At 36.7% G+C, this 23,511-nt stretch overlaps 1 protein-coding gene across 1 annotated transcript in view; it reads right to left on the reverse strand.

Annotated features, from left to right (window-relative positions):
- The window catches only part of TBX20 (T-box transcription factor 20), a 57,447-nt gene that overhangs the window by 6,485 nt on the left and 27,451 nt on the right, over positions 1-23,511 (reverse strand). The window lies entirely within an intron of this gene.

Raw genomic sequence — 23,511 nt, forward strand, 5'->3', positions numbered from 1 at the left:
CTTCAGGGAAAGATGACATTCAAAACATGTACATTTATGCCGCTATAGACCCCTCAGAAACATGACCTCAGGCATGCAAATACAAGCAAACATAACTGGATAGGATAGGGACGATCCCCAGAAATCCTACAACATGGACGGCAAAGAGGTGAACAGGAGCTGGGAAATCAGACTATAGGAATGTAGAATTTAATGATTTGAAAAATGAGTGAGTGAAAATCCTGAGGAGCTGCAATGACTCTTCTGACTTCATCAGCTAATGAATATAAAACAAATACTTGACTGATACGAACTGCACTTACTCAACATCTGATGAAATGCTGGCCAGAAGTTCAGAATATCATTAGTCATAAAAAGACTCAACGTTCACTAGTAAACCTAGTAAGTGCACAGAGTATATGACAATATGGGTAGTTTGGATAATGTACACTTTGAGATTCCTGTTGCATTAAGACTGAAAATTATAGAAAACCTGTGAAGGTCACATAAAATGGCCATTAGGAAATTGAGGCCCCCAAATAAATCGGTTCCTTGACTTTGAAGGTAGTCTTCCTGTTGAAACATACTCTGACAACTAAAGAATGCAGTTAACTTTAAAAACAAGAATTACTGGGGTGCCTGGGTGGCTAGTCATTGAGTGTCTGCCTTTGGCTCAGGTCATGATCCCAGGGTACTGGGATGGAGACCTGCATCAGGCTCTCTGCTCTGCGGGAAGCCTGCTTCTCCCTCTCCCACTCCCCCTGCTTGTGTTCTCTCTCTCGCTGTCTCTCTCTCTGTCAAAAAATAAATAAAATCTTTAAAAAAAAAAATTATTTTGGTATTGGCCCATTTGACCAGCTGCTGTTTAAAAAAAAAAAAAAAAAAAAAAAAGCCAGCAAGAGTTTAGCCAAAGAATTCTTTGCCAAAAATGCAAGTTGATAGCAGGTTGGTTTTACACAGTATACATCTCTAGAATAGCTGTGGCCTAACAATTAATACTGAATTAACCACCAAAGGATAAAAAAAAGAATTAATCTAAAACACTGTGTGTTGAATGAAGAACAAATCAAACACCAAATTTCACATTGAAGGGACAAGGAAAGCAAAATGTCATAATAGCTTTTCAAAATGTAACACTTGTCAACATTTCACATAGATATACAGACTTTACTGGTGAAAAAAATACTAACTTATAGTGAATCTGGCCTTCTAGAAAACTTGTATACTCACAGAAATGAAAGCATTTTGTCATATTATGTAGCTTGCAAGTGAGGACTTAAGAGTAAACTTAAAAGAAAAATTAGTTATAGAAACAATTCAAGTTACATCTCCATTCCAAGGGAGTTTTAAAATAAGCATAGAGTACCAACTTCCTGTGGCCAAAATGATCAGGATCCATATCCAATAGATTAACATACAGCTAGTTTAAAAAGTGAAACCATTCCATACTCACTGATACGGAAAGAACTCTAAGATATAGTAAGTGAAAAAAGTACAGAAGATATATATAGGTATAAAGTGCTACCATTTGTGGATTTAAAACAAGGAATATATATGTTTGTATATGCATAATATTTCTGGAATGTTCCAGTTTCATTACAGGAAACTGCCTAGAATAGGTCATCTCTGTACGGTGGAACCAGGGATTTAAGGGACTGGAGCAATGATTCCCAACTTTGTCTTGACTCTCAAATTTGTCCCAAATCCACTTGAGTCGCCTGGGGCTCTTAACGAAGAAAAACTAAATTGAGGTATAATTAATATACAACAAATGGTACATATTTAAAGTGTACAATTTGACAAGTTGGGGCTTATGTGACCAGTGACACCACCACAAGTGAGATAAGAAACATACCTACCACTGACAAAGGCTTCCTCATGCTTCCTGGTCCCCACCCCAACAAGTCTGACCAAGGAAGTCACTAACATGATTTCTGTTCCTACAGATCAGTTTGCATTTTCTAAAATTATACAAAAATGAAATCATATCTTATGTTTTCTTTCTCTCATGTTTTCTTTTTTAATCTGGCTTCTTTCCACTCAGCATAATTACTTTGAGATCCATCATGTTGGAGCATATATCAAATAGTTAAGTCTTACTCTGAGTAGCATTGTTGTCCAAATTATAGTATGTACTATAGGTACTATAGTTTACCTATTCACCTGTTGACCAACATTTGCCTTGTTTCTAATTTCTGTTACACCGGAAGCTGCTACCCATATTCAGGTATACTTTTTTTTAAATGGACATATGCTTTCACATCTCTTGTTTTCTTTGCAGAAAGGTTTTAGTTACAAATTCAAAACTATCATCAGATTGTCTGTTTCTTCTTGAATGGATTTTGGTAGTTTGTGTCTGTCTTCAAGGAATTTGTCCATTTCATCTAAATTGTTGAAATTATAAGCTAAGCATTCATAATACTGCTTTATTATGCTTCCTTTCAGTATCTGTAGAATCTGGTAATTTGTGTCTTCTCCCCTTTTTTCCCAATCAGTTTGGGTAGGGGATTGTCAACCTTATTAATCTTCTTTGCTTTTGGTCCCACTTTTCTCTATTATTTTCCTGTTTTCTATTCCACCTATTTCCATTCTGATGTTTATTATTTCCTTTCTTCCACTTACTTTGGGTTCAGTTTGTTCTTGAGATGAAGCTGAAGTCATTGATTTGAGATCTTTGTTCACTTCTAAAGTAGGAATGTAGGGGTGCCTGGGTGGCTCAGTCAGTTAAGCGTCCGACTCTTGATTTCAGATCAGGTCATGATCTCAGTGTTGTGGGATCAAGTCCTGCATTGGGCTCCACACTCAGTGGGGAGTCTGCTTAAGATTCTCCCTCTCCCTCTGCCCCTCCCCCTGCTCACTCTCTCTCTCAAATAAATAAATACTTAAAAAAATAAAAATAAAGTGGGAATGTAGCCTATAAATTTCCTCTACGTTTTAGCAGCATCCTATAAGTTTTAAGTTTTTATGGGCTGTATTTTCAATTTCATTCAGTTCAAGATATTTTCTAATTTCCTTTTTGATATCTCCATGACCCTTGGGTTATTCAGACATGTTATTTATTTTCCAAATGTTTGGGAATTTTCCAGTTATCTTCCTGTTACTACTGCTTTCCAACATAATTCCATTGTGGTCAGAGAACATACTTTGTATGACTTGAATGCCTTTAAATTTATTGGGACCTGTTTTTTGGCACAGGGTATGGTCTATCTTAGCAAATGTTCTGTGCGCACTTGAGAAGAAAGTATATTCTGCTGATGTAGGACAGAGCATTTTATAAATGTCAATTGGGTGAAGTTGGTTAACAGAGTTGCTTAAATCTTCTATATCTTTACTCATTTTCTGTCTACTTGTTCTATCAGTTTTTAAGAGAGGAATAGTGAAATCTCCAACTATAATTGTTTATTTTTCTATTTCTCCTTATAGTTCTGTCAGTTTTGCTTCATGTACTGTACTTTGAAGGTCTATTAGGCACATAAATATGTAGGACTGTAAGTTCTCCTGATGAATTAAACCCTTTACAGGCATACCTCAGAGACATTGTGGATTCAGTTCCAGGCCACCAAAATAACATGAATATTGCAATAAAGCAAGTCAAATGAATTTTTTGGTTTCCTGGTGCATATGAAAGTTATGTTTACACTACACTACAGTCTATTAAGCGTACAATAGTATTATGTCTAAATAAAACAATGTATATACCTTAATTAAAAAATACTTCATTGTTAAAAAATGCTAACCCCATCTGAGCTTTCAGCAAGTGGTAATCTTTTTGCTGGTAGAGGGTCTTGCCTCGTTGATGGCTGCTGACTAATCAGGGTGGTGGTGCTGAAGGCTGGGATGACTGACAATTTCTTAAAATAAGACAACAATGAAGTTTGCCACATAGATTGACTCTTCCTTTCACAAATGATTTCTCTGGGGCGTGTGATGCTATTTGATAGCATTTTACCCATAGTAGAACTTATTTCAAAACTGGAATCAATACTCTCAAACCATGACTGCTGCCTTATCAAGTAAGTTGATGGAATATTCTAAATCCTTTGTTGTCATTTCAACAATCTTCACAGCATCTTCACCAGGAGTAGATTCCACCTCAAGAAACCACTTTTCTTTGATCATCCATAAGTAGCACCTCCTCATCCATTAAAGTTTTATCATGAGCTCACAGCAATTCAATCACATCTTCAGGCTCCACTTCTAATACTAGTTCTCTTGCAATTTCTGCCACATTTGCAGTTACTTCCTCCACTGAAGTCTTGAATCTTCAATTTGTAAAAAATGCAGTAACTACAAATCACAATAAAGTGATGTGCAATATAATGCAGTATGCCTGCATCAGTATGAAATGATCTACTTTATCCATGGTAAGTTCTTTGCTCTGAAATCTGTGATATTAATATAGCTATTCCAGTTTTTCTTTTGACTAGTGTAAATATGGTATATTTTTCCCATTGCTTTACTTTGAACCTGCTGCCTTTAGATATAAAGTGCATTTCTCATAAGGCAGCACATATTCGGATTGTGCTTTTTAATCCAAACTGACAACCTCTCCCCTTTAACTGGGGTATTTAGTGCATATATATTTAATGTGATTATTAATATGGCCAGGTTGAAGTCTATCATTCCTATATTTGCTTCTTACCTTCTCATCTGCTATTTGCCTTTTTCTTTTTTTTGCCTTCTTTTAGGTTGTTTTATTATTTCATTTCATCTCCTTTGTTGGTTTATTGGCTGTAACTTACTCTTGTTATTTTAGTGGTTGATTTAGTATTATAGTAAATATTTTTAACTTACTACAATTTACTAGGCAAATGATAAGATATTACTTCAAGTATACTTAAGACTTATAATATTTCCATTTCTCCCTTCCATCCTTTGTGCTATTCTTGTCAAAGATTTTACTTTTACATAAATCTGACATTACATTGTTGCTGTTTTGTTTAAACAATTATTTTTTAAAAGATGGAAATAATATGAAAAAATCTGATCTACTTATCCTTGTAGTTACCATTCCCACTGCTCTTCATTGCTTTGTGTAGATCCAGATTGACATCGAATCTTCTTTCTACCTGAAGAACTTCCTTTAACATATTTGTAGTATAGTTTGTTGATGGTGAATTCTTTCAGCTTTCATATATCTGAAAAATGTCTTCATTTTACTTTTATTTTCTTAAAGATATTTTTGCTGAGTATAGGATTCCCAGTTGACAGACATGTTTTCTTTCTGTACTTCAAAAATGGTGCTCCACTGTCTCATTTACTTTTTTTTTTTTTCTATTTACTTTGTTTCTGAGAAGAAATCTGCTGGCATCCTTATTTTTGTTCCTTTTATGTGATGTCTTTACTTCCCTGGTTGCTTTCAATATTTTCGCTTCATCATACTTTTGAGCAATGTGATTATGATGTGCCCTGATGTTATTTCTCCAAGTTTCTTGAGCCTCTTTGGATTGTGTGTTTTCAGTTGTCATTAAATTAGGAAAAATTTTGGATATTACTACTTAAATATAATTCTTCTCCCACCCTACCCACGCCCCCCCAACTTCCCATCTACCTTTCAGGGACTCCAATTACACATATATTAGACTGCTTAAAGTTTTCTCATAACTCACCAATATGCTTCATTTTTAAAAATTTCTCTTTGTTCTCTGCATTTCACTTTGGATAGTTTCTATTGTGTGTCTCGAGTTTACCAGTCTTTTTATCTGCAATGTGTACTCTGCCATTAACCCCATCCAGTGTTATCTTTCATTTTATACATTATAGTTTTTGTCTTTAGAATTTTTATTTGAATCTTTTGGACAGCTTCCATCTCTCTGTTTAATTTTTTTAATATATAACATAGATATAATAATTGTTTTTAATGTCCTTGTCCTGTAATTATAATATTTGTGTCAATTTCATTTTCAGTTGATAAATTTATCACATTATTGGTCATATTTTCCTACCTCTTTGTACTTCTGTTAATTTTTGATTAGATACCAGACTGTGAATTTTATCTTGTTGGGTGCTGGATGTGTTTGTATTCCTATAAATATTCTTGAGCTTTGTTCTGGGATATAATTAAGTTACCTGGAAATAATTTGATCGTTTTGGGTCTTGCTTTCAAGATATCTGAGGGAAGATTGGAACACTCTTTAGTCTAGGATTAAGTTTTCCTCACCACTGAAGCAAAAACCTTCTGAGAATTCTATCAAATGCCCTGCAAAGCACAAGGTTTTCCAGTCCATCTGTTAGGTGTCAGAACACACGCTATTCCCACTTCTGTATAAATACTAGAGACTGTTTCCTCTAATCTTTTCAGGTGTGTTCTCCCCCCAGCCTCTGGTAGTTTCCTTGGATGCACGATTTATTCGGATCTCTGCTGAACAGTTAAGAGGGATCCCCTAAAGATCTTTGGAGTTCTCCTGTCCTACAGTCTGTCCTGTGGATTCTGTTTTGGTCTCAGCAGACTCTTAGCTCTGACTGTTAAACTCAGGAAATTTGCCAAGCTCTGCTTGTATTCTCTGCTCTTGTGCCATGGCCTGGATACACTCTCAGACTATATGCTGATGCCATCAAAGGGCTCACCTCATTTGATTCCCATCCCGTGGGGATTACTGTCTTTTGTTGCCTAATGTCCAATATAATAAAAAAAAATTGTTTTGTATATTTCGTGTGTTTCTTAATTATTTAAGGCAATAGAATATACTTGGTCCTTGCTACTTTACCTTTACCTGAAGCAAAGTCCCTCCTGGAGATCTTCTAAGGATTCAAAAACCCAGGCCACACCAACAGAACAAGTAAACCACAACCTCTGGGGGTGAGACACAGGCTTCAGTAATTGTTAAAGCTCCCCAAGTGACTCCAATAGGAATGCAAATTTAAGAACAAAGGAGAGGTATGTGATGGATGTTTTTCACCATATACTCCCCTGTACCCTTTGAATTTTGAACATATGTATTGTTCATTCACAATTAATTGGAAGCTATAAAAATGTCATGGAAGTAATACCCTACCAATTAACAAAAAGAAAAGAACAGCTGAACTAACACCAATACTTATTCCTTATAATGACTGATAAAAATTGTCATTATCATGCCAATTTTTTATATAGTAAATGCACTGAAGGTAGAGTGGTATATTGGAAATATCATGGGCTTTAAAGTCATTTATCGAATGGATGAATGTACAGATGACTAGGTGGACCATCTAGAACCATTTTCACATTCTAGTTCTGTTACTTCCTTAATCTCTCTTCATCTATACATTGAGGAGCATAATAACAGCCTCACAGGGCCATTAATTCATCCAAAAATATTTACTGAGTACTTATTATGAACAAGGCACTATTCTAGGAATTGTGGATATAGCAATAAACAAAACATAAAAATCCCTGTCTAACAGGGGAGTAGGCTAGAAGGAAAAGAGAGAGAGAGACATTAAGAAAAATATGAAGCATATTAGATGATGATAACAGTGCTATGGAAAAATAAAAATAAAGCAGGGACTAGTGATAAGAACTGTAACTGTGAGGATTAACTATGATAAGGCATTTGAACTGGCCAAAACAGAGTCTGGCATGTAGGAGGTACTTAGTAACCTATAAAAGTATATCTAAAGCAGGTAAAAATATTTTATTCTCTTAGATTATATTTGTCTCCAATTTATTCTACCCATCTGAATAATCCTAATACAGAATAATGAGATCTAAACAGGAAGTTTTTTCTCAGTGATAGAATACTAAAGTCAGCAGAGAATTTGACTACAGTGTTATTTGCAGTTCTCCTATAAAATTATACCTATCATAAAACATAAAATGTTAAGCTTAAGCAAATCCATATCACTTGTTTAAAAGTGTAACTTATTTTTAAAAATCTCTTGAACAGACTTGTTGAATCCTTTGATTTAGACTTGTTGAAATGAAAATACTTTATTATATACTAAGAGGCATAGTAAATATATTAAACGCAAAACTTAATGGAAAGGATAATTTGGCATGATATGGATGCTAATTAATCAATTTGCCAACTGCCCCATACTTTAACCTTTATATGCCCACACTCTGGTGATGTTGGACCCCCCACAGCCTTAACAGCAGATGTCACTTCTTCAAGGACTTAATTCACTACAATATTAGAGAGTGACTGTCTTTGTGGGTAACTCAGGTCATTAAGAAAAAAGTCAAGCAAGCTTGGCAACCCTTACTAATATGAAAACTGTAACATACCAAGCTGATGTCCTTTTTAGTCTGAGTATGTGTCATACTGTTAATATTTAAAATGAACTTAGATGGTTATTTTCACATGAGAAAGGAACTTGCTTCAAATACTCTAGGAAACATTTTCTCTTTGTATAGTTATAAAAGAAGGGCTATCAATGAGCCCATTTTGGATGATCTATTTCTGAGGTATATTCCTCTTCCGATACTATGCACATAAACTGCTCAAAACCAAAATGTAGTATTTACTTCTCTAAAAGTACCCTTATATAAAATCACTTAAACATCTTTCACATACACACCCAGATAAATCATTTCCCAAATAACAGAATGAATCACTGCCTTCTGAAATATCTTGCTTTTCTATAAGAAGTACATTATATTCATTTTGTCCTTGGTAAGATCACTGGTATCATTACTTATTCTCGTCTCTAAGAGGGAGAAAAAAAGGATTTTATCAAAGTGATTTACTTGTGTCAGGCCTGAAAGTGAACTGAAAGCAATGGCAGTTCTTATATAAAGGATGGCATAATTGAATTATTGCCTTTTAAGTGATTGAAAACAGTGGTGCAATATCAGGGCCATCTCTTTGAAGATTTGCAAAGAGTAGACAGCCCACATTGTTTACTTTGTGTCTAATCCCTGTTTCTAGCAGAATGAAAAGAGCAAAGAATTTGTTTAGCCTAGAAGCCCTATTGCAAGGACTTCTAAAATATTGTACCCTGAAAATTAAGGGATGACTCACCTAATGGGTTAAGTAATTTAGGTATCACAAGCTATGACAGTGTCTTGCAATGCTCAATTCTCTAATATCCCAAAGCAAGAGACTATAGCTTTAGTAGGCTTCCTTTGGATTTAACAGATAAATAAAATGGGTACCATTACTGAAGTACCATTATCAGCCTTTCTAAATATCTAATACTAAATTATTTACTAAAGTACCATTATCGGCCTTTCTAAATATCTAAATACTAAATTATTTTGCTAGGCAAAAAAAAGTACGTTAGGACATTATTACCTTAGGTATTTTTAAAAGATCTCTTTGACTACTATGTAACCATCAATTTCAAGAATAATATACATGTGAGAGATACTATCATAGCCAGAAGGTGGGCAAGATAAAGAGTAGCTACAATGATTCTGTTGATCCTGCCAAAATGTTCATACCTGTTTGAAGTCACTGTTCAAACTCTAGATAAGCAAAACTAACACACTCTATCAGTATTGGAACTGATCGCTGGTTTGTCTGTCTCTGAAACCAGAGGGCAAATTTCTCAGCGTTCAAAAAGCAAAACCTTCCTTTTCTCCTTTTTCCTTTGCACCACTATACCTAATACATTCCTCTTTCATTGTACTTACTAGATTGATCACAATCACGTGTTGACATGACTGTCTCTACCACTATGCTGTTGGCCTTTGAACAAGGAGGGGACAATACTTAAGCTAGGCAGTGATTCTCAAGCTTTAGTGTGTGTTATGGACTGAATGTCTGTGTCTCCCACAAAATTCACATGTTGACATCTTAACTCCCAAAGGGATGCAAGCAGGAGGCAGGGCCTTTGGTAGACAATTAGGTCTTGAGGGTGGAGCACTACTACACGGGATTAGTGCCCTTATAAAAGGAGACAGGAGAGCTTGCTTTGGCCTTCTGCTTTCCATCCATGTGAGGACACACTGAGATGAGCCAGGAAGCAGGCCCTTATCAAACACAGACTCTGCCAGCTTCCAGAACCGTGAGCAATAAAGGTGTATGGTTTAAGCCACTCAGTCTGTGGCATTATTATTATAGCAGCCCAAACAGACGAGGACAGCGTGCATCAGAATTACCTGATGGTGGACTTGTCAAAACATAGACTGGGGAGCCCCCCCCCCCTGAGTTTCTGATTCAGTAGGTCTGAGGTATGGCCTGAGAACGTGACCTCCTGGGTGTTTCAAGGGCATGCCGATGCTGCTGACACAGAGACCACACTTGGAGAACCACTGCCCTAGTGTCATGGTTACAAGTCTGTTTGCTGGCACCTGCCTAGCTTGAATCCTAGCTCTGCCACTTGAGAGTTGTGTGCCTGTGGGCAAATTACTTCACTTCTCCATGCCTCAGTTTTCTCATCTGTAAAATGAGAATATTAATAGGGTCTAGCTCTTAAGGCAATTATTAAGATTCAATGAATTAATACACACGGAGAGTGTATATTGGTACCTGGGATATAATAAGCATTCAATAAATGTTTATAGATAAAATTAAATTCTTGCTGTTATCATTGAGTATCAAGATCATGTGTTCCTAAAGCTGGTTACAGAATCATGACCATTTTAGATGAAATTAGGACTTCCAGTCACTCTAACTTGCCAGGCTTCATTTAAACTATCCTACACTATGCATGACAGGGAGAAAATTAAATAGGATTTCAATTTACATTCTAACTTTCTCTCCTAAATACAGGCCTGGAAAAAAACTGTTTAGGGAGAAAATGTCAAATCCATTAAAATCAATTCTAATTTATATGAAACAAAATATTTAAAGTTGTTCTTGCTCATCAATTTGTTCAAGTTTACGTCGTCCTCCTGGGCCTTTGTAAATAACTCCTTGTCACAATATTTTCCCAAAGATTTATGCAGATAATGTTATAAATTACTGGAAGACAATATATCAATATGTGTAGCTTCCACAAAGTACTTAATAAATGAAAACTTTAGATAATACAACTTGAGATGTATTATAAATCATTAATTTTAATTTGAAAACTGAAATATATAATACAATCCATTTTGGAAAAGCAAAATAACTAATTTTTTTAGAAGCTTTTAGACTTCAGTTTATTATTATTTATTTCACTTAATCCTACTGGTTTTTCTTTTCAGTAGTAATATGTATTTCTGGTTTTCTATTATCATTAGCAATTTAAATAAGTAAACTGGACCACTGGGGGTGGGGGGAGCTACTATGTTTAGTTTCTAAGTCTTAGAGCTGTGGCAACTAGAAGAAAGCTCTCAAGCAAAGTACAGATTGCTCAGCCTCTAAATAAACTTTAGTAAATTGTGAGGTAGGGAACAAATGTCCTTCATACACAGAAAGACACAAGCAGGAGAAAAAAAAAGGAGGAGGACAATTTACAAGTATAAGCCAATTATGAATAACTCTGCTACTCTACCTACCTGACTTACTGGTTTGTTTAACACTACTTTGTAAAATAAATGCTTCCTCTTATAAGCTGTGAATAAATGAGTTAACATTTTTAGTGCAGAAACACAGCTTGCTAGTTAAAGGAATATTGCAGTGACTGTAAATTGAAAAAAAATTAATTCTGTTAAAAGCCATCCCTTCCTTTTTGAGATTGTTATCAACAGATTATTTTACTTTATTCAACTAATAGATTTTATTTAAAAGCAGACTTTAATCCAGTTACTAAACAAAATTGCTTTCCTTTTATGCATGCAGGCTCTTATTCTAAGTCTCTTCTTTAGAGATGATTTAAAAAAGTGTTTCTTTCCTAAGAAGCTGTGTGATCGGATTCCTTATCTGGATCTGGGTTTTGATTTCTTCTATAAAATGAGGGTGTGGTAGGCAGCTGGTGGGCTGGATTAGATAATCTCTAAGATTCATATGGTGCTAATGATTTATGAATCCTTAAATATATAAAAAGGATAAATTAAAAATAGCTATTTTGAAAAAGTCCAGTACTAGTTGTAAAGAACCCTGGGTTCTAACCCCCACATTTACTAACTGTGACCTGAGCAAATCACTTACAGTCTCTGGGTCCTCGTTGCTTCAATGGTATAATGACAGATAAATTGGATGGCTCCCCAAGTCATTCCAGCCTCAAAATACATACTCCCTAGAAAGCGTGGCTTCAGTGTTTTTTTTGGAAGTTTAACCGCAAAATGTCAAGGCACACTTCAGTATGAACAATATAATTTAAAATATTTTTCTTATGCTTTAATCTGTACTTAAGAAGGAACTATATGCCAATAATTAAAAATAAAGTCATTTTCATTTATACAAGATTGGAGTATTATATGTTGCTCAATAATCTCAGAGATAAAATTCAGTTTTTAACACTTTGATTTCTGTCTCTTCATTCTGAGCAACATCACGTTCCTGGGGTATGTCCCTCCAAGCAGAGGTGATACAGAGGTCTTCTGTCCTCCCCTATCGCAGAAGCCCTGGCCTGCTCTGTGGCTCCTGTCACACAAAGTGGGTCCCAGGGGAACACTGTGGGTCACTGGGAGCAGGGGCAGCTCCAAAGGGCAGAGACTGTCATTATTAGCTTTTGCCATTTGCTATCTTTAGTATGTGTATTTGCAAGTAGCTTGCCTCTTATATAGTCACTGCCTTTAATAGTCAAGGAACAGTTTTTGGTTTGGTTTGGTTTGGTTTGGTTTTAGCAGACTTCATTGAAATTATATTTCAGTTTTACATCATTACAGACACTGCATAATCTACTTTGTAAGAGTCTCCGTAATGCTCAAGTATCACTGTAATCATGAAACATTAAGGGAATTAGCAAACTTTATGACCCATAACTATTTACTATTTCTCTATTCACTGGGTGGAAGTTTAATCTACTTATTTTTTCAGCTAGTATAGTCCCCTCCTCCCAATATACATACTTCTCTCCTTTGCCTAAATCTATTCTGCTGGTTATACCTATCCAAAGATAGGATGTAAGAGTGATATGAGAATTTATGTTGTTGGCTATCTGGGCAACAATTATTAGGCTCGACTAACTACTTCACGAAATGCATGACTTCAGGAGCCCTGAATGTTAGTTTTCTTTTTTCCAAAGCTAGCCCAAATGCTTAGAAGAAAGGCCACATTATCAGCAGATACCCTGAGAAGGGGAAAGTGAAGATGGAGAGGAAAGATGAGCTAAGTGCACAAAGAAGTCTCACTCTAGACCAAACCTCAAGAAAAAGATAACTACTATGTCCAATGAGATGTCCTTCAACAGACGAATGGATAAAGAAGATGTGGTTCATTTATACAATGGATTATTACTCAGCTATCAGAAAGGATGAATACCTACCATTTGCATCAACACGGATGGAACTGGAGGGGATTACGCTAAGTGAAATAAGTCAAGCAGAGAAAGACAATTATCATATGGTTTACTCATATGTGGAACATAAGGAATAGCACAGAGGACCACAGGGGAAGGGAGGGAAAACTGAATGGGAGGAAATCAGAGAGGGAGACAAACGATGAGAGACTCTGGATTCCAGAAACAAACTGAGGGTTACAGAAGGGAGGGGGGTGGGGGGACGGGGTAACTGGGTGATGGGTATTAAGGAGGGCACGTGTTGTGATGAGTACTGGGTGTTATATGCAACTAATGAATTGTTGAACACTACATCAAAAACTAATGATGTACTATATATTGCCTAATTGAACATATTAATATAAAAAAAAACAAAGGTAGAGGAGAATTTTTAAAGAAATACCTGTACTATCAGACATCTGGAGAGAGTATTGAGCATGCCATCCATTCTGCTCTACCACGGAGTCCATCAAAATGATGCAAGTGCCAGGTGTCTGGAGGGGACCCATGATGTAGAGAAGGAAAATCCACATAATCCTCACATTCCACTGCACCCATGAATTTCCACCTCTCTGCCTCTAAAGTTATCAGCAGAGCTTCTGATAATTCAAAAATGATTCCACTGGGAAGCTTACTAGACTTTAGTGTAGGGAGAGACTTAGTTTGTACTCCAACAACTACTCATTATAAGGAAGCACGAGGTACAAGGGGAGCAAATGAGTAACATTTCAGAGGACTGATGCCACCTCCTTTCCATCCCTTAATGACACCTATGAGTGAAGGAAACAGGGACACAACAAGTCCAGGTAATCCTCTTCTGGGAACTAGGGATCGCCCTTGGTCCTTTGATCAAGGACAATAAGAACAAAGGAAAAACAAGGAAATCTTTTGGTCATTCCAGATAAAAGACTACATCACTTAAATAGGAAAGAATATTAGGATGCCATCAGAGAGTGACAGCCACACTTTACATCAGGACACAATAACAACATAGTTAAGATATGGCAGGAAAGAAAATGTGAGGCAAGGATTGCCTATCAAGTCAAACTGACTTTTGCAAATAAAAGCCCAAGCTGTCATGTTCAGGCAAAAGGCAAGGAATATTGGCCCCACAAGCTTTCTTGAGGCATCTAGCAGAAAATGAGCTTCAGGAAACCAAAATGACTAGGGAGACAATGACATAGGATGCATCAGTGGCCATTAAATCTATATTTACTTGAAAAACTAAGATTAAACCATGGTGATAAGAAAGTACATGTAGGGGTGCCTGGGTGGTTCAGTCGGTTAAGTGTCTGCCTTCAGCTCAGGTCACCATCTTGGGGTCCTGGGATGGAGCCCCTCATCGGGCTCCCTGCTCAGCGGAGAGTCTGCTTCTCCCTCTCCCACTCCCCCTGCTTGTATTCCCTCTCTCACTGTCTCTCGCTGTCTCTGTCAAATAAATAAATAAAATCTTTAAAAAAAAATAAAGAGTACCTGTGTGATGAGTCTATACTCTGACAAGGTAAATCAAGTACAATTCTCAAGAATGGGAGGAGGATGGGAAGGGAAGTGATAAGTAGAATAAGATTGTCGGTCATCTGTATTTATTAACTGAGATTAAAGGGTTATGTCTTCAAATGCTTAAAAACAGGAAAAGTGGGGGGGGGAAGAAGTTACTAGTTAATTTCAATTCTGCTCATAGGAGGGGACTTACAGAAAATTAGAAACGGGGGACTAGGAGTTTTTAAAAGACATTAGTGTAAAGGAAAACAGAGTAAGAGTACAAACCTTGCTAGATACCAAAAAATAATAGTACAAAAAAAGGTTGCTAATAAGATAGACCACATAGTAAGAGATTACATAAAAGACTTATTTATCTATTTAAATATAACAAAACAAAACAATGGAACAACTGAATTCAAACATATTAATATGTACATTACATATATATTATATATATTTTATACTTACATAGTATATATGTACAACACATAATATTAATGTACACTGTCATGTGAAAAAAAATGAGGTAGAAAATGTATAGAGTGTGTTAACATTTAAGATAAAGAGGAAAAGAATATATAAATATGTATCTGCTTATATCAAAAAACATACTGGAAGGATAAACAGTCCTTTTTTTAAAATGGTTACTTCTAGGAGAAGGAAGACCTAGGGTGGAGGGGATTAGGAGAGAATCTTGACATCTCTGAATAAGCCATGTTCTGTAGATCTGTCTTGAAACCACGTAAATAATTTATTAAATAGTCATGTAAGAAAATTACATTTTTTAATGTAAAAAAACCCAAAAAACACAATAAAACAGATGAACCTAAATGTATATCACTGGGTAATAAGCATAACTACATAGAGAAATGCTTCCAAATGACTTTAGAATACTTTAGTAATGAACTAAGGAAAAAGAAACTAAATGAACTAAAAACGAACACCGTAGTAGAATCTACACTAAGGACAAAAAGAACCACAAAAAGATTTTCAGCTATTTTTAGTTGCCACATTGTTGGGGGTATGTGATTCACGTATCGTGAGATTGCTGTGGATCTTGCACTGTGAGATAAAGCAAATGAGTAATGACAGAACAGTCTATCATTCCCCGTATTAGTGAGGGCTGCATTCTCAGCCTGAGAGAAGAGATACACAGCTGTAAGGTCTAAGAGGTTGCATAAAAGCCCTGAATTTAAATGGAAAGTGTTCATTTGAACTCCTTTTGGATTTTATCTTCAAAGTACGCACGCACACGCACACCCCCTTCAAACTGAAAGCTTAGGTGGAGAGGTGGTGGCTCACATTTTACTTATTTGAAATTTGAGTACCTGCTTCTTATGCATTTCAAGTATGTTACTTTGCCATTTTAAAATGCAAATCTGAAAAATACTAGAAAAAGTATTTTCTAATTCCCTCATAATAAACCAGATGATGTTTTAGGAGTTAGAACACCTGCTTTCCCCAAATCCTTTCATATTGTTCTCTGAAGACCCTGAAAGTTCCTAGTGCTCAGAGAGAAAAAAAAAAAATTACAGCCTGTTTTCCAATTATTCATCACAGTTAAGGTACAAGATTAGAAAATGGATAAAAGTAACATAGATAATTGAGATCTGCAGTCTGGGTTGTATGCATGTCTGGGTTGTTACTTTGTTGCCCTACTCTGTCATCTTTCTTTGGCTTGAACTACAGGTGCTGAAATGACCCTATGAGGATGCCTCAACTACCACTGAAAAGACAGGAAGGATAAGGTGTTGGCAGAGATCACTTCTCGCCAGCTTTGTCAACAAGCTCAAAATGAAATTCTGAGTTTCTTCATTTTAACCCAGAAAGAGGAAAAAAATCATCCTGTGGACGTAAAATTGCTGGGTTGGAGTTTTCCTTGCTGTTAAGTATTTCCATGGCCCCTTCAAGCTCTCGGCCAGGAATCAGCAAACTTCTTCTAAAAAGGCCAGACAGTAAATGTTTAAAGCTTCACATGTTTTATGGTCTCCGCCAGATACACTCCGCTCTGTCACTCTAGCAGGAAAACAGCCACGTGCAATACATGAATTGAAAAAACGTGCCTGTCATCCAATAAAACCCTATTTATAGACAATAAAATTTAATTTCATATTATTTTTGTATGTCACAAAGCGTTACTTTTATATTTTTTTTCAACCATTTAAAAATGTAAAAGACCATTCTTACCTCGTGGACTCTACCAAACAGGCAGCAGCCAGCAGTTTGCCACCCCTGCTCTAAGCTACTTACCTTAGAGATGAGCCCCACTGGCCCTGCGCTGCTCCCCACCACCTTACAGCCTCAGAAACTCCACAAGCCAGCTAAGAGCGGTGTTAGAACCAAACACTACTTTCTTTTTAACACCGTACGTCATTATGAAAGATCTAGAAATTATCCATAAACTATGAACCTCTTTAGCAAAGTTGCCAAAACATTTGCTGCTCCATGGCTTGATGCAGATAAAACTTCTATCAATTCCCAGAATATTAGATTTGCAACTTTCCTGGAGTTTCCCTCCTCATCTAAATTAATAGAGTGGCTTTGAGCTCTGAGCAAAAAGACCTGATTCCTACTGGGCTTGTGTCCAAATTTCATGTGTTTGAAAGTTTTATTCAATGCCAGGGGATTTTAAACTTATTTTATTGAGACTTTCAGTACAAATCCTGAATGAATAAGGTGAGATAAGCCTATGTATTGAATTCTCTGTCCCAGTGACATGACTGAGAAAACAAGAGAAACTCAGGAAATCAGGTAGAATTCCAATAGCACACTTAGATATTTTAGCCACAAACAGGAGAGGAGTGAGGGAAGCATCAAGCAGTGTGCCCAGTCATCACTGTACAAGGGAGAAAGCTAGCTGGGGAGGGAATAAATGAAAAGGCCTCCATCAAAACTTTACCTAAACCCCACCATGGAGCAGTGGAGATTAATAATAAAGGCAGGTCTTTGAGTCGCTGACTGGGAGCAGATTCTCACGCCGCTGGAGGCGAGGACTAAGGAATCCCACCACAGTGCTCTCAGCCAGCACAGAGTGGTTATGGTATACTGAAGGCTGTGGGTCCAGGACTATGGCTAGCTCTGGAGCAGGGCTGCAAGGCTGCTCTGCCTGGCTGGAAGGAAGTGTGGTGGAGCTGATTTCACTGAGGCCAACTGAGAGAGGAGGTTGGTCACTGCACAATGAAAACTCCCTTTCCAAGACTATGTCCACCCACCTGCCACAACTCCCGACCCCGAACAGAGTCATTATATTTCCACAGTGGCAAATTATAATAAATTTAAATTATCACCCCACTCTTGGGTCTGCACCTGAAAGATTTAACAAAGATCCACATGCTTTTATTCAAAATTAATCTCAACTTCGAACACTAAGCAAACAGACATCCCATTCTATAGATGACCTGGGGAAAAGTAATTGGACATTAACAAAACATTCAGCAATTCAAAAGAAGAAAACTAATTTTATGTATTTATTTATTTTTTAAGATTTTATTTATTTATTCGGCAGAGAGATAGAGAGAGAGAGCACAAGTAGGCAGAGTGGCAGGCAGAGGGAGAGGGAGCAGGCTCTCTGCTGAGCAGGGAGCCGGACGTGGGTCTCGATCCCAGGACCCCAGGATCATGACCTGAGCCAAAGGCAGCCGCTTAACCGACTGAGCCACCCAGGCTCCCCAGAAGAAAACTAATTTTAAAAAGCAGAACAAGTGTTGTCTTTGGAAACAGACTTGTTTCAAGAAACAGAGAGAGAGATTTTAAGTCTCTAATTTATATTTTCAAATTTGCAGCAAGATTTAATATCCTGTATTAACAAAGCAGGTACTCACTAACAGGCATGAAAAGGAAACCATCTGGATGGGAAAGTATACTCAGAAATGACAAAGTAATAATCACCACATCCTAAAGGAAGTCGGTACCCAGAACACTGGATGCCACAGGAAACAAAATCAACAAGTTAGAAGTCTTACACAAGAAATTGTCCCAACACCAGAGTAAGAAGTTAAGGAGATGAAAATTATTGAATAGATAAGAGAAACAGGGAATAGATTCAGGAGATGCCACATATGTATAAAAGGAGTTTTAGAAGGTCTGAGTAGAGCAGACCACTTAGAAGCAAAAAGAGAAGGCGATAAAGAATGAGAAGAAAATTTGCCTGAGCTGAAAAACAACTTGAGTTTTCAATTTAAAGCATTTAAAGAGGCAATACTAATTTTCACAAATCTACAACTGGACAGATACTGGCACAATTTCTCAATTTCAAAGAAAATTTTCTAAAAGCATTCTATCCAGGCAGAAAAAAGGTAAGTTTCCAAAAAAGGGAAGGCTATGGCACCCACTTCTATTCCACAGTATTTAAAAGCCAGGTGGCAAAGGACAGCTGAAAGAGTTCTGAGGGAAAAGACTGTGACCATAATGGCAGCAGATCCTCTTGGATAAGCAAGAATTCATAAAGAAAAGGAGCCATATAGCCTCCCCTGGCCAATTACTTAACATTTACCAATAACTGAGAGTAAAGTCAGAACACAATTCCAAACATTGGAGAGACTCGAGAAATGAGCAGTATACAATGAAAGACTAGAATTCAATCTAAAAGATTATAGTTGATGCACTGTGATCCTTACAAAAGAATTTTGAAAAAGATAAAGAAGATACATGAATAAAAATCTGGATTTAAAATCCCAAATTATTTAAACCAAAATTAAGGGTTGAAGGAAGGATAGTAGAAAGAAGAATCATATACTAAATATCTCCTATTTTACAAGAAAAGAAAGTGTATAGTTTCTGACAATAACAGAGATATCAATTTTACAATTATGTCTTTTAGAGTTTGAAAGCATAATTATTAAAAAAATACAACATTAGAGAAAGGACTTTGGTTTCAGACAAACTAAAGTGGGTGTGAGGCTCATCTCACACACAAATTGTGTGAATAAAGTATCAGTCCCTCTAAACTTTGCTATCTCTTCTACCAAACAGGGACAATAATGGTTCTTTATTATAGGATTATTTCGATGAGTGACTAAAATCAAGTGTGTAAAGCATACAGCCCATTGCCTGACAAAAACTTGATAAATATAACAAAAGACAAGAAGAGAAAATAAAATGTAAAGTAAATAGCTGAATTAAACAGAGAGCAGAAATACCAAACATATCAGTTATTACAATACTGGGAGATGGATTACACTTCTCTATTAAAACACAAAGACCGTCAGACAAAATTTTTAAAACTACAGATACTCTGTAGTTACAGAGTATCTTTGAAACTATGGGTTTTAAGGGCACCTGGGTGGCTCAGTCGTTAAGCGTCTGCCTTCAGCTCAGGTCATGATCCCAGGGTCCTGGGATCAAGCCCCACATCGGGCTCCCTGCTCAGTGGGAAGCCTGCTTCTCCCTCTCCCACTCCCTCTGCTTGCATTCCCTCTCTTGCTGTCTCTCTGTCAAATGAAGAAATAAAGTCTTAAAAAAAAAAAAAAACTATGGCTTTTAAGATACTCTGTGGATACACATCATTATTTACTCAACAAATAATGTGAGTGTTTACTATTTACCAGCCACTATTCTATTATCTAGGGATATAGTAGGAAACCAAACACAAAGGGCGCCTGGGTGGCTCAGTCGTTAGGCGTCTGCCTTCGGCTCAGGTCGTGATCCCAGGGTCCTGGGATCGAGTCCCACATCGGGCTCCCTGCTCAGCGGGGAGTCTGCTTCTCCCTCTCCCTCTACCCCTCCTCCCACTCGTGCACTCTCATGCATGCTCTCTCTCTCAAATAAATGTTTAAAAAAAACAGACAAAGCCTCAGACCCATTCAGATTTGAGGGCAGCACATTCCTGGCAGAGGGTAAAAGCAAGTATAAAGGCCCTAAGGCGAACATGGGCCTGGGTATGCTGAGAGCAAAGTGGGCAAGAGAAAGAAAGGTACAAGAGTTCGGAGACAGACCTGAGAAGGCTGGGGTCGGATTCCACAGGTCCTTTCAAGCCATGTCTGAACTGGGATTTTACCATCATTGAGAAGGTGAGTCATTTGAGAGCTCTGAGCAAGAGTGATGCGGTCCAACTTCCTTTCTTTGACAAGATCATTCTGACTGGTGTACTCGAAATGGATTTAAGGGCAGTAAGAGTAGAGGTAGAAATATCAATTAGGAAATTAATGTAACCATCTAGGAAAGAGATGATAGTATCGCAGATAAGGGTGGTACCAGTGGAGATGATAAGAAGTAGTTGGATTCCTCTGAACAGTTTGAAGGATTAGCTGACTGTATGGATGTGGAAAATGAAAGAAAAAGAGGAGCCAAGGGTGACTGCCAGCCTTTTGGCCAGAGCAATGGGAAGGATGCAGCAGTCCGCAGCACTAATGGGAAGAGTAAGGGAAGAGCAGATGTGGAAGAGTATGATTGGGCATCCCTGTTCCAGATATGTGAAATCTGAGGTACCCGAGGGGAGAGGGAAGAGTAAAAGAAATAGCCAGTCAGATCTTTGACTCTGAGAGGCCAGAGGCAGAGATGTAAATCTGATAGTGATTAGCATATAATGGCATGAAACTGGGTCAAATTACCCAGGTAGTAGGTACAGACTGAGAAAAAGAGGTCCCAGGACCAAGGCCCAGAACACATCACTGTCTAAAGATGGAGGACAAGAGGAAGAACCAACCAGCGTAGGGGAGGAAAGAACGGCCAATGGAGTAGAATAAAAACCAGAAGAGTGAGAGGTCTTGGAAGCCAGGTGGAAACTAGGAGAGAATAAACAGCAGTGTCAAACCTGACTGACAGGCCAAGGAGGATGAGGACTGAGACTGACCATTGGATTTAAAAATGCAGAGGTCACCGGTGACCTGGACAAGGGTGGAATGGTGGCAAAGGGAGTGAAAGTCTGAAAGGCAGGGTAGGAAAGACAAAGGGAAGAGAATACACACAACTCTTAAGCAGCTTTACTTTGAGAAGGAGCAGAAAAACTGAAAGAGTAGTAATTGAAGAGACAAGTGGGATCAAGAGAAGGTTGTTTTTACCTTCATGAAAGAAATGTCAGGATATTTGATGATGCAAGAGAGAGGGGGGTATACTGCTGTAGTGACGGAGATTTTTAAAAATTAAAAGACAAATAAAGCAAGAATTGAAAATGCATAGCAATATAAGACTAGGCAAAGTAGAATCCAAGACAAAAAGCATTAAATGGGATAGAAGTTAATATATATTTACTGAAACACTATGGAACTTAAGTAGTTAAATAAGTCTTCCCCATAAGAGTACTGCACCCACATGAATTTATGGGCAAGACTGTAAAATCACTTCCTTGCTATTTAAACTGATCCAGACAATAAAAAGAAGGAACATATTTCAATTCATTTGAACAAACTAGCAGAAACCTGATACCAAAAACTGACAGAAAAGGAAAGAATAAACAATGTCAAATCTGTTACAAAGATTGATAAAAAGTCTTAAATAAAATACAAATAAATTAAATCCAGCAATGTATTATAAGAAAACCAGATAAAATCCAGACAGGATTTATTCCAGGAATAAATGGATAGTTCAACATAGACACTATGAGTATAATTAATATTATTATTTTAAAGTAGAAAAATAATTAAAATTGTCTCAGATGTTAAAAGAGCATTAAATATAAATTCAACTAATATTCAGGATAACAAAAAATTCTTTAGGCATAGAAGGGTATTGCCTCAATATGATAAAGAATATCCTCCTGAAACCCATAGCCGGTGAAAATCATATATGATGACCAAACATTAGAGGCATTGTTAAGTAAGTCAAGAACAAGAGAAAAATGCCAACTATCATCATTACTTTTCAATAGCATCCTGGAAAATTTTAAGTCAGTGTAATAAAACAAGGAAAAGACATTTTTAAAAGCATAGCTATTAGAAAGAAAAAGATAAAATTATCATTTTTTGCAAATTATATAGCAATCTAACTGGATAACTCAAGAGACTAAAAGGAAAAACTACTAAAACTATTCTTTTGAAGTTCAGTAAAATGGCAGTATGCCAAAGACATATAGAAATCAATAGCTTTTTATAGACTAAACTAGGTAGATTTCTAATTAATAATTCTACTTTCAAAAGCAAGCTCTCTCCTCCCAAAAACTCTCTAGTATAGTACTATTCAATACAAAGGTAGTGTGAGCCATATATGTAATTTTAAATAGTCTAGATGTCACATTTTAAAAAAAATAGGTGAAATTAATTTTAATATACTTAACCCAACATATGTCCAAAATATTATTTTTACATCTAAAAATATTTTAAAACTATTCTTGAGATATTTTCATTCTTCAAAATCATGGGGTTTGTTTTTTTGTACTTAACAGCACATCTCAGTGCGGAAAAGCCACATTTCAGGTCCTCACTAGCCATCTGTGGGCAGTGGCTATTTATTAAATTGGACAGTGTAGCTCTAGTAGACTTAGCTATGAGCCCAAGAAAATATGGGCAGGACTTACAAACTTGAAAATATCAAAACTTCTAAAGAACATAAGAAGACATTTCAATAAAAGGACAAACATGACATATTCCTAGAAGGAAGTTCCAATACTATAAAGATACCAATTTTCTCCCCCAAATTACTGTATAAATTGAACCTAAGCCCAGTCAAAATTTCAATGACTTTTTTGGGAAGACTTGACAAAATGATTCCAAAGGCTGGAAGCATAAATGTCAAAGAATATCAAGAAAATTTGAAAATAACAAGTAAAAAGGTTTGGGGTTTGCCATATCAGATATCTAAGTATCATCAAATATTTATATATTTTATCAATTTACAAAAATTAATACAATACTGGAAGATCAATAAAGAGACTACAAAACTACC

This window comes from Mirounga leonina, unplaced genomic scaffold (genome assembly GCF_011800145.1).
Source record: "Mirounga leonina isolate KUSES-001 unplaced genomic scaffold, KU_Mleo_1.0 Mir_174, whole genome shotgun sequence".
NCBI classification, from domain to species: domain Eukaryota; kingdom Metazoa; phylum Chordata; class Mammalia; order Carnivora; family Phocidae; genus Mirounga; species Mirounga leonina.